The sequence below is a fragment of the Pinus tabuliformis genome, chromosome Q (assembly GCF_031772625.1).
Source record: "Pinus tabuliformis cultivar Carrire ecotype Pingquan chromosome Q, CPIR1, whole genome shotgun sequence".
NCBI lineage: Eukaryota > Viridiplantae > Streptophyta > Pinopsida > Pinales > Pinaceae > Pinus > Pinus tabuliformis.
The window spans coordinates 1,309,936,454-1,309,948,998 of record NC_142296.1 but is presented as its reverse complement, the minus strand read 5'-3'; positions in this window follow the sequence as shown (position 1 = coordinate 1,309,948,998).

The following is a 12,545-nucleotide window of genomic DNA, read 5'->3' as shown; positions in this document are numbered from 1 at the left end:
TTCTTCTCCTGCACCACCATATGACTCACCAAGTCGGACTCCTCGACTAGTTCAATGATTCTTTCCACTAGCACCTTATCCAATCTTCGCAGAGCTTTGCTTTGTATTTTGGATTCAATTAGTAGGGTCGCTGCTTAACTAGCTTCGCATCCAGCTTCAAATTTATCTTCATCACTCCCAGGTCTTCTAGGATCCCTTTTAACTCTGTGATTTTTGTTGGGAATAAATCTCGATATTCTCGAAGGAACTCGACGACCTTTTCCACCGTGGCATCTTCCCAACTATCCCCAAGCGTTGTATACTTCGGCTCTTCTTCTGTTCCGATATTTAATTGTTTTCTTTTCAATGATGCCATGATGTCTGGATCTTCGATTTTGGGTTTGCACACCTCACGACTTCCCTCTGATTGTGGAATATTGATGTTTTGCGGGTCGTCCTCATAATATTCTACCTATACATTATAACATTCCAAGGCCTCGCTCAACTGTTGTGACAAGTCTGGCTGCCCGATTTCTTCTAGTTCTGGTGGAATTTTAAAAATGGTGGCCTTTACCATCTATAATGCATCATTCACGGTATTCATCCATTGGTATTCAAAGAGAAATGTCACCAGAAACCATTTGTGCAAGATATCTCATTCACTTGTGCCATGTCAGAGCTCTATTTCAATATACCAGTTCCTTAGGATGACATCCAAGGTATGATAGAATAAGTGCACCCACTTTGGTTGAGGGTCCTCACCATAAGCTTTGGTCCATCTGGTAAGGTGCATGTGCAGATCATCATATCCGTCGTACTTCTCCATTACTCGTAGTTGTGGCTTCCCAAATGTTATCTTCATCATCTGCCTTTGAAAGTTCCTTCATGGGTGCCGTACTATCTCGCAGGTATCATGTGTAGTGTCCATTTTAATGCATCAAACCATTGGTGTTCTGGTACTACGCTCTCGAACTTAGTGAGGAATTCATCTACTATTGTCAGCCCATCGTATATCGGCAGTTCGCGATCATGAGCTCGCATGCAATACAGGGATTTGGTCACCATATTGCAGTGGAGTGTGGTTACTCAGTTCAACCTGTTACACCACCGCTCGTCTTCTTCATCTGAATCGCTAGTGAAAAATTCTACATAGCCCCGTGATATTGTCCTCCGTTGGCTTGTCCCCTTGTGGCCTATATGAAACAATTTTGTAGATACAATCCAATTCATTGTCCCCTTCTTCATTGCACACTAGTTCTATGTAGCATGATCCTTCAGTCAGATCTAGTGGAATGATTATGCAGAGTGACTTCTTCTCAAATATCATCTTCCACTACTTTAAATCAGTAACCCCATTCATGTCGGTGGCCTATTCTATCCCTAACAACACAGGGCAAGGCCATTTTCATCCATGATCTCAATAGCTTCAAATTTCGTCCGAGTACTTGTGTCATCGATATCTATCATAATTCCTTGTAGCCTTCCCATGGGCAGGACCTTTTGCTAGTTTGCCATCCACAATTGGATAGGAGACCATTGTAATTTGGGCTTTCCCATATGCTCCCAGGTCTGTTTAAGAAATACATTTGTATATGAGCCCAGGTCCAGAATGACCTGATCCATCTCATAATCGCCAATCTACACCATTAAGTTCATTTCCTGCCCAGTCGATGACACATGCCTTCCCAATTTTCGAACAACGTGAGGTTCAATCCACCCAGCCCATCTATTTATCAATTCTTGGAGACCTTTAACTACCCTGTTGTCTTTTGAATCAATGACCAGAGAATCCATAGTATGAACATTTTTATGCCAATGTTTCAAATCCCAAATGGGATCCACCATCAGGACTTAAGAATGATGAAAAAAGAAGATCTGCTTAGAAAGAAATAAATAATAATGAGGATAAATTTAAGGAACAACACAACGTCGGCTGGAATATTTATTTATTAATTAATTTTATTAATTTAATTTTAATAAATTATGCATATTTTTATTTTTGTTGTTGATTTTTATATATTAATATTTATTGAAGACTTAATACATTAATTCATAACCTTATGATTAAATTAGTGTATTGTACTAATATTTAAAAAATTATTATTTAAATTTTATTTAGGAAATAAATAATAATATTTTTTTTTATATTAATTAATTTCAATATAAATTAATTAATATATTAAACTAATTCATATTAATAAATACACCTACACTTGTGCTGGTGCTCGAGTAGATGTAGATTTTCATGGGGTTGTGGTTGCTAAGATTTGGATCATTGTAAGTGAAACAATGGACAATTGTGCTTCCTTCTCCTTCTCTTGGAGCAGTTTCTCCAATTCTACTTCCATCTCCCCGATCTAGTTGTTCTACTCAATAACTATCCAGAATATATATTCTTCATGATTTTAAATCTCTCTAACTTCTTGAACCTACGGATCTTCTATGGCAGGAATTTTTAGTTGTTTCCTTAATGCTACTACATTAGAATCCTTTTTTTTCACCAACTCTTTTGTTGCCTTTACATCTTTGTGATTCTATCCCAATTCGATCACCAAGTCTTCTAGTGACTTGATCCTAGTATTCTTGGCTATGTATGAAATCCTTGCCAACTTTAGTTATGATTGTGTATTATTTAACGATAGCTACAATCTAGAATTAGATGTGGAAACATTTTTTATTGTAGAATATGTTGTGGATGAATTTCATGTATTTACCCAGCTTTTTACCTTCATTCATGTATCATTTTGCACCATTGTTGGTTAGTTTAAATTCTAAACCACATAGGTATACCTCTTATCATGGAATTATGAATCATTAATAAATGAATCATAGTCATATGGGATTTTTTCCTAAGTGGCTTGATAATTAAATTATTCTTGCAGATTTGGAGGAAGTATGATCAAGACCATGGTTCTCCAATGGTGACCATCCAGCTAGCAGAACCATCTTAAGACATTAGCTGCAATGGTGGATCAATATTCTAATCAATGCATTGTTATATTTATATTATGTTTCTCTTAAGAAACAACAATGTAATTTTAGGTAGACATTTTTCGTAATTCTAGGAGTTGTTAGTGTCATTGTATAATTAGAGCTATCAGTTTTTGGAAGATAGTAGTTAAGATCACAAGGAATTACATTAACTTCGAGTCTTTAAAATCATACATGTATTATCCTTTTCATTAATGAAATTTTGATCTTCTGGCCATTTCATGACTTCTTGATCTCACCAGAACCTTGATCAACAACTTGGGCCCACTCTCCTGACCAGTTGTTTTTGGATAGGTGTGTGCATAGGTTTAGTGCAGCTAATTTATTTATCAATGTGAATTATTATCAACATGTTCTTGTGAGTCTGCTTTGCTGTTACTCTTTTTTTTTGTGACAATCATTATTACAATTACTCTTATTTGTTGTTACAGTTATCTCTTGTTGTTACACTGTGTTAAGTTTATCGTTGAACGTTCAGTGCTAGGTAGGCAAAAAATGGCTTTCACATACTTTTCATGATAGCCTTCAAATAACTCATAGAGCCTTGGGTTGATAATTAATGTGTAATTGGGTGAATGACATGATTCATATTTGAACACCAACATTTTGGCATAATTGTTGAGGAGGTTGTTAAGGGCACAATAGTACAATCTGTATTCATCATAAGACTTATCTCTCATCCTAGCGAGAGAATTTTTCACCCTACTCTAGGTCCTAAGCATTAGATGGTTTTGTTGCTTTGATTGTCTTGTTTCCCTTTTCATAGGAGCCACTCTCTCATCCTAGGTTTTGTCACCCTGTTTCAGATCCTAAGCTTAATTTTGTGATTGATTCATTTTCTTTCGTTTGTTTCTCTTTAGGGGCCACCGTCTCATGCGAGGGACCAAATTTTGTACCCTTCTCTAGGTCCTTAGATTTTTATTTTCCTGAATCTTTTACTTTTATCTCCTAATTATATGAACAAAGGAAAAAATAAAAGTGGTAGAGGAAGACCCCTGAAAACAAGGGGGAGAGATCTAGGTAGAAATACCTACATATGAGTGATCGTTTCAAGAGCTGATTTAGGAGCATAATCGCGAGCTACTATTAGGGTTAGATCTCATACAGGATCTTGAAGGAAATCAATTTCACAACCAAAACCTTCCCCAATAATAGAAGTGCAATTCAGGGAAGAAGTAGCAAGTAGAGGATCTGAGGAACCACATATTACAAGTTCGAAGGAAGACGATTTGAGAGAAATATATGCACCATTTGATCAAGTGAGCATTGCTAAACAACATCAACCACCTATTATATAACAACTAGAGCCATAACATATTGAGATTCCAAGTGGGTATTGGTGGATATTGATGGATCCTGCAACCTCTTTGATCAAATTCTCAATTGGAGATATCAGAGGTGATGCACCTATGAAGCCTATTCCTATGACAAAATTACCTAATTTCCATGGTATTTCTTATGAGGATCTGGACAAATTCCTTTTTTAATTCGACATTTTTTTTCAAGGGTATGATTATATTTCTGATTCTTAAAAAGTGAAGATATTCCCTTTTACTTTGAAAGGCACACCTTTGAGATGGTTTAGGGGTTTAGGGGGGAAATCTATTGCTACATGGGATGATATGAAGGCAATTTTCCTTGAGAAATATCAAGACTACTACAAATCTCAATATGTGAATCAAGAAATCATTAAGATTATGTAGAAAGATGTTGAGAAGATGCAAGACTTTGTGGAGTGCTTTCAATATAGTTTGTAGAAATCTTGCCATCATGACGTGGATATGAATATTTCGAAAATAATCTTTCTCCCAGCACAAAGGGAGGAATGTTTTGAACTATTTAATGTGGTAGGGAAATGAGAAATATCACAAGATGAATTTGATTCCATCTATAAATTATGCATCGAGTGTCCATGAGGGGATTTGAGGCATAGGTAGGGGATCTGAACTCTCAAGGAATTCATCGATGGAGTTACAAAATGAGAGATTGGAAATTTTCTCGACAGTTTGAGAACTGATATCTTGAGCATACTTTCATCATAGCTAGACGTGTTAGAAGTGAAATAGAAGAATAGAAGGCTATGTCCATTTTCTGTCCTTAATGAAGGAAGAAAGATTGGCTTAAGGAGTACCCATTGAATTCCATCAAGACTTGTGTGATATGTGAAGATTGTCATTCCACTAGCACATCTCCATATTTTCTTGGGCTGAAGGAAATATTTCATGAAACAACTGAAGAAATGGATCAACTGTATTTTATGGGATCAAAGAAACCATGGTAACCAGAACCATAAAACATTAATCAAGGTATGCCTCAAGAAGCTTCTCAGTATTTTAATAATCTGAATTTTGGGCCTCCGTCTGTACCCTTTTCACCTTTATGGGCACAGTCTTATCAATATCAGATGCCTTGGTAACCATGGTACCCTTAATCTAGTACAAGGCCTTCATGGTCCTAGAATTGGTGTGAACATTCTCCTCCACCTTCAAGAAAATTCTCCCAACCTATGCCACAACAACAACTACAACTACCTTCTAATGCGTCCTCTAGTAATCCTCCTCTTCATCCACAACTACCTATTCAATCCAATCCAAATCAAAACAAATGAGAGGATCAGTAGATTGAGATACTCAACTTTCCTGAATATAGTATTTCCAACGTCAAATGTAAGGAATTGAATCTCCATTCCAATTTGGTGGTGAATTCTCGGACTTCACCAATAATTGTTGAACATAATGATGATGAAGTCTAGGAACCAGAACCTAGAGATTCTACTATAACAACTCGGGATGAGTCAATACAAATTCTTATGAAACAATGAACCCCTTCACAAACTATTGTTATAGAGAATGTCAGACTCTTCCAACTTTTCCTGAGAGATTATTAGGGAGAAAACCAAGTTCCCATCCTGAACTCGACATCTTAAGGGTGCTACAGAAGTTATTTGTCAAAATCCTATTACTTCAGGCTATGAAGGACATATCTATTTATGCCAAAACAATTAAAGCGTATTTCTCTAAGAAGCTTCTTAGGAAATCAAAGGATCCACTCGCTATTCACGTTATGGGGAAAATTATCAGATATAATGCTAGGGAAGCTTATACCTACTAAATACGGGGATCTGGGGAACCGAATTATGACAGTAAAAATTAATGGGGTTGATATCCCAAAAGTACTGGTAGATTTGGTGGCAACAATTAACATTGTAACCTTTGTAACTATGATTACCTTTAGTCTGTAGAGACTTAAACCAACTCCCACTCTCCTAGAATTGGCAGATCGGTCTACTATAAAACTGGTAGGGAAGCTGGAAGATATAACCATTTTGGTAGACTCATGGTAATACCATGTCAATATTTTAGTTTTACATACCCACTCCCCAGACTGTGGACAGCCTTTTATTTTAGGAAGACCTTGGCTTCTGATCGTGTATGCTTACATTGAGTGTCGATATTGAAATATGGTAATATCCAATGGGGAAGTTACAAAGAATATTATCCTCTATCCCCTGTTGAACCATGTTCATCAGATAAAACAAGATTTACCTTGATGCAAAAATCCCTACCTATGAAAGAGTTTGAATTTGGGAATGAAGAAGTTAGAGAGATCATTACAACCAATAAGGCCCTTTGTTTCAAGCATGAATCAGAGTATGATGCCATTAGCACCTTTCTTAGCAGCCCCAACTCTATTTTTGACCCAACTCGCTAGCTATTCGAATGTTTCATGAGTTGCGGCCTTCATAAGAATATGGAATCAGAAACATAAGTTGGAAATATTCTTGTAATTGTACCACCTCGCAACATTTTTGTAGAAATTGAACCAGGGAAAATATTGAATATTAATCATGTCCATTCTTCCTTCCAAACTCAAGAGTTACTGGAGCCCTTCGAGAACATAAATTTTCCTTTTGTTGGGAGTATACAAAAATGAAAGGAATCATTGCCAGTTTATGCACTCATCACATATACAACAAAGATTAATGTCTACCTATTAGGTAGCCACAAAGAAAAATGAATATTTCCTTAAAAAACATTGTCAAAGATGAATTTCAAAATCTATTAGTTGTGGGTTTCATTTATCTGATATCAGAAAGCCAATGCGTTTCCCTGGTGGTAATTGTTCCTAAGAAGAATGGAAAGTGGAGGATTTCTATGGATTACAAGGAATTAAATAAAGCCACTTTAAAATATCATCCCCCCTACCCTTTATTGACTAGGTCCTTGATACATTAGCTCGAAATAAGTTTTTACCCTTTTAGATGGATTCATTGGATACAACCATATAAAAATAGCTCTTGAGGGTCAGGATAATACCACCTTCACATGTGCTTTGGGGACCTTTACCTATCGATTGCTCCTATTTAGTCTTTGTAACACACACGCTACCTTCTAAAGGGAAATGCTAGGAATTGTTTTGATCTAATCAATGCTAGTGTTGAAATTTACATGGACGACTTCACCCCATATGGGGATTAATTTGAGGAAGGTCTAGAAAACATAGAGAAAGTACATTAAATATATATACAGACACATGCTTCTCTTAATATAGTAAAATTTCATATGATGATGGAGGAAGGAATAATGATGGGACACATGCTTTCTGCTACAAGAATCCGGGTTGATCTTGCAAAGGTAGAAGTGATAATGAATTTTCCTACACCTAAGACACTTACACATGCACATATATTTATTGGTTATGTTACCTATTATAGGAAATCTATAGAGAATTTTTTCTAATAAAGCATTCCCACTTTTTCAATTTTTACCTAAATATGTAGAGTTTGTGTGGACATATGAATGTGAAGTAGTCTTTAAAGAAATTAAAGAATTAGTTTGTAAAGCTCCATATTATGAGGCCCTCACTGGAACCTCCCATTTCATATATCTACATATGCTTCTCAAACAACAATAGGGTCATCCTAGTGAAATAGGAGGATAAGAAACTATATGTGATATAATACATTATAAAGAACTTGACTCTTGCTAAACTGAACTATACGGTAACTGAAAAAGAGTTATTGGATTTTATTTATGTTATTAATGAGTTTCCAAATAATATTACGAGGTATCCTACTTTCATGCAGACTGATCATACAAATATCAAGTATCTGATGAATAAACCAATAACCACATATCCAACATGCACAAAAAATTGCATTTCCATCATGTTCACAATACAATGTGTACACATTTGGTGAGCACCAGTATTGCAGCAATAATGTTGCAACTCTTGGGCTTCCTACTTTACTTTTATCAACCTGGTAGTTCATAACAAACTTGGAAGTGATAGTTTTGTATGCACAAGTACTAGTTCCTATTGCAGGTTGTCACTTGGTCTGCTGGTGCAAGATCACTAGGAGCTCAAGCCAACTTTTATGGATTCTAGAATAAGATTTACATCTGATGAAAGAAAGGAAATCTTACTCTACAGAGGCTACTCTACTTGCAGAAAGGAAAAACACTGAAATGTAAAGTAAACCTAGCAAACCCTACTTAACCAACTAATCCTACTTTAGCAGAAATAAAGATGAAAACCATGAAATGAATGCTTTTACCTACTCATGGAAGTAAACAACATCTACTCAAGCTATTTCTAGGAGAAAAGGAGAAAAAAGACATCTTTTCGGATTTTTATGTATTTTTGTGTGAAATTGACATGCATGTATTTTATTGTGTGTGAAAGTGGACGCGAATAGGTGGCAATGGAGGGTGGTTTGGGACTTGGGAGGATTTAGGATGGTGTGGATGGGTCCTATGAGGTCTCAGGTGGCCCTCTGGAGGCTTTTCCCACAATCGGCCTTCAAAAGGAAGCCTACATGAAAATCTACAAGAGGATGTAGGGGATCTACAGGAGGTCTACGAGGATGCTAAGAGTAGTTTTGAAGGCTTTGAAGGTGTGAGAGTTGGTGGAAAGGGTATCTAAGGGTTGGGATGATGTTAGGGTGCCTAGGGTCCACCAAGAATCATTAGGAGAGAGAAATACGATTGGATTTGCTTAAGTAAAGAGAGGAAAGTCCATCGAGAAATGCAGAAAACTATGGTAGATTTGAGGTGAACTTTGGTCGACCTCTGGGGAATAGAGCATGGAGAGAATGTGATGGATGATAGGATGACGTACCATGAGAACATATTTTCTAAAAAAGAACTGAAAATCAATCAAGGAGATCAAGTAAGCAAGGAAATTAAGTACATAAAAAAAAATAGAATTTTGAATGAAGCTAATCTAAATTTTGAGTTATGGAAAGAAATGTTGAAAAATGATATAATGAGCGAAATCATGGAAAGAGACTTATTTCAAAGATAGAAATGAGCATGGTGAAAGAGATATAAATCAAAGCATTAACCTTCTAACAAACTGCAACACTAGAAATCCTATGGAGAAGGAAAATCTTTGTTTTTGTGGTAGCAAGAGGGTCTTGGCCTCAGTTCATGGTCCCAAAGGGTGGAAAGAAGGCCAAGGCACTGTTGATGGCCTTTTGTATCTTCTTTCTATCATTTTTCAACCTTCCATAGGAAACACAAATGGAAACAACCTTCTAAATTAGCAAAGGCAACCTATTCTTAACCAAGAAAGAAATTCATCTTAGAGCAATTAATCCATAAAGTGAAACAAAACCTATAAATACAAACAAGAGGAGCTCGGCTGCTTGGATTGGGCCTTAAACAAAGACCTTCAACCCTCTGAGGTAACTCAGTGCTATCCCAAAAAGTATCTCATCTTTATTCTAAAAATAGTAATAGGGTTACATGAAATTGTCAACAAAAGTAAGTTCGAAGTTGTGCAGAGTAAAGATGCAACAGAAATTCAACAAAAATTTGAACCTACTGAGGCCCTAGTAATCTCTATTTACAGAACTAGAGCTCCCAACAACTTCCTTAAAAGTAGGGATACTTGGCTCACAAAACTTGAGATAAACATAAGTTATCCTCCACTTGCTCGGCTACCTCCTATTGCATTGATTTGGTTGTTTGTACTCTGCGCTGCATGAAGAAGAATTCTAGGTGGGGAGTAATAAATGAGGGGGATTCCCTCGTATAAATCCTCTCCTTTGTCCACCATGAATTATTGCTGCCAATTTTGCCTTGAATATTTTACTTTGTCTTCAAAATTCAACAAAAATCTGTATTAAAAACACATTAGACCCCATGGCATCATAACTAACCCAACTTACTCCATAAGAATAAATATAATCAGAGTACATGTAATAAGCTAAGAGAATGGTTGATTTAATTATGTTAGGAGGAAAAATGAGCCCATATAATTACCCATTGATGGGGCTCATCATCACCCCCTACTGAAGTTGTTGCTCATCCCCTGAGAAACTTAGTCCATCTCCTCATCTTTGATGACCCTAGTGGCCTCCCTAACATCCCATGCTTCTAATGTCATCTCCTCTTATTTTTCATGGAATCCTATCTTTCTATATACCTCTTTGCAATGATGTTGCTCTTATTTGTCTGCTCTTCCTTCTAGCATTCCGAGTGGTAGTGAGGGACTCAATTTGAGGCCAATCTAATTGACCTTCAGATTCTACATGTACCGCTAGTATAATGGCACTCTCGTTAATTACTCTTTCATCCTTGTTGGTGAGTGATACTCCCTGATCTACAAATTGTGTGGTAAGGTGTTCCACCTCCTCATACGACCATGAATATAGTCATCTCCAAGTAATCTTTCCATATCCTCAAAATGTGCAATGACTTGATCCTAATCATTGATATATTTAGGGGCAATTTGGGGATTATTTGCAAGTAGGTTTTGTGTGCTGATGAGTGCCATGGAACCTGATGGCTCAACTCTAATCATTAAGGGCTCATTCTGCTCTTTTATCATCAAATTTATTATTTCTTCTACCCTTAACTCTTCATGATTCATCCATGAGGCCATGGAAATTAGTTGCAAGTCCCCTAGCCTAGCATTGGGGTCCCACACATTCTTCTTTGTGAGGGCCATGTTAGGTAGATAGAATTCTGTTATTTTTGCCTTGTATTTTGATGAGCTTTGGTCACACATGTCCATAAACTGTTTGTAATCTTGAAAAGACATTGTGCCGCTCTATGCCAAAGTATTTATCTGAAACTATAGCCATTGGTCCTTGAGGTATAATCCATAGGATTTTGCTAGTATTTTACATTTCAGTGCCTCCATGGAACAACTGGCCATGCATATGAGTTGTGTCTCCTTCTCTTGCATATGTTTTCTTAGCAATGCATTTTCTATTTCAAGGTGGCTTCTTGTGATTGCTTCTCTATGTATTACAACACTTAACTCCTTGCTCATATCTCTAAGCTTGTTCTCCATGTGGCCAATATCCTCAACTCCCTTGGATTTAGCTATTTGCATCCAATTGTGGGTCCTTATTCTTCCTTTCTCCAACTCAATGAATAGTGGATTTGCAAACGTTTGTGGAATTATCCTTTCTCCTTCAAGGAGGTTGTAATAGGAGGCAAGGTTGGGCTGGGGATTAGGTTATTATGGCTTTGTAGCTTCCTCCTTCCCCTTTGGCTATCCTTCTACCCCTTTTTCAATTTTTTTGATCTCCTCTAGCTTTGACAGAGTCTCCTGTAGAACAGTTTGTGCCTCCTGTAGAACTATTTTTGAGTCCTATAGTTTCACTTTTTCCTTCTAGGTGGAAGATCTAGGTGTCCCACTTTCATGTGTGATAGGGGTTTTAGAGGGAGATTATTCCCCTTTGACAATGGATGAATCTTTAATTGTAATGGGCACTGTTGAAGATGGCTGGCATTTTCCTGTTTTTATCCTTGTGCTTTTCCTTGCCTTGAAATAAATGGAGGCCTACCTTTTTCTCTTCTCTTTTAGTTTAATTAGTGTGCTCAAGGCAATGAGGGAAACTTCTGCCACTCTTTCGAAGGTTTGAGGAGACACTTTTATCTTTCCTGCTTCTTTCCCTCCTTCTGTCTTTTCTTCTATCTCTGTTTGCTCTGTTTTTTCCTTTTCTATCTCTTCATCCTTCTCCTCTTCTATCTTAGTTTCTCCCCCCTCCTTCTCTTGTCCTGTTGAGTCATTAGTTGCTTCACCTTCTCCCACTTTCTGCTCTTATTCCTCACTATCGGAAGGATTGATATCATAGGTGAGAGCCTCTATGTCAGCTTCCGTTGTCATGTTTCTGAAGAGTTCCCCTGCTATAGGGAGTGTGAATGTATGAAAGGCCTCTTCCACCAAAATTTTGATTGGCCCATGGTGAGCCATCTGATCTAGACTCCCTGCCTTAAACTTAATGCTGGAGTCTATGAGGGATTGCAGGAGGAAATAGGGGATGTTGAGTTTCTGGTGTGTTGGAGTGTCCATGTCATATCTCAGCTCAAGAAGGATTCTAAAATGGTAGCCATAGAATATGCTATACCTCCCCTTATAGGAAACATATTTGATGATTTGGTAACTGACGTGATCCCAATGGTGGGGTATGCTTGTCCTTCTAATGCCATCTTTATCTTCTACAGGATGTTCATTGTTTTGGAAGAAATTTTTCTTGGTAGTCTATCCAATTGGATTTTCATCTTTTCTCCAAGGCAATCTAAGAGGAAGGGTGGTAACCCTACTGATAAATTCTG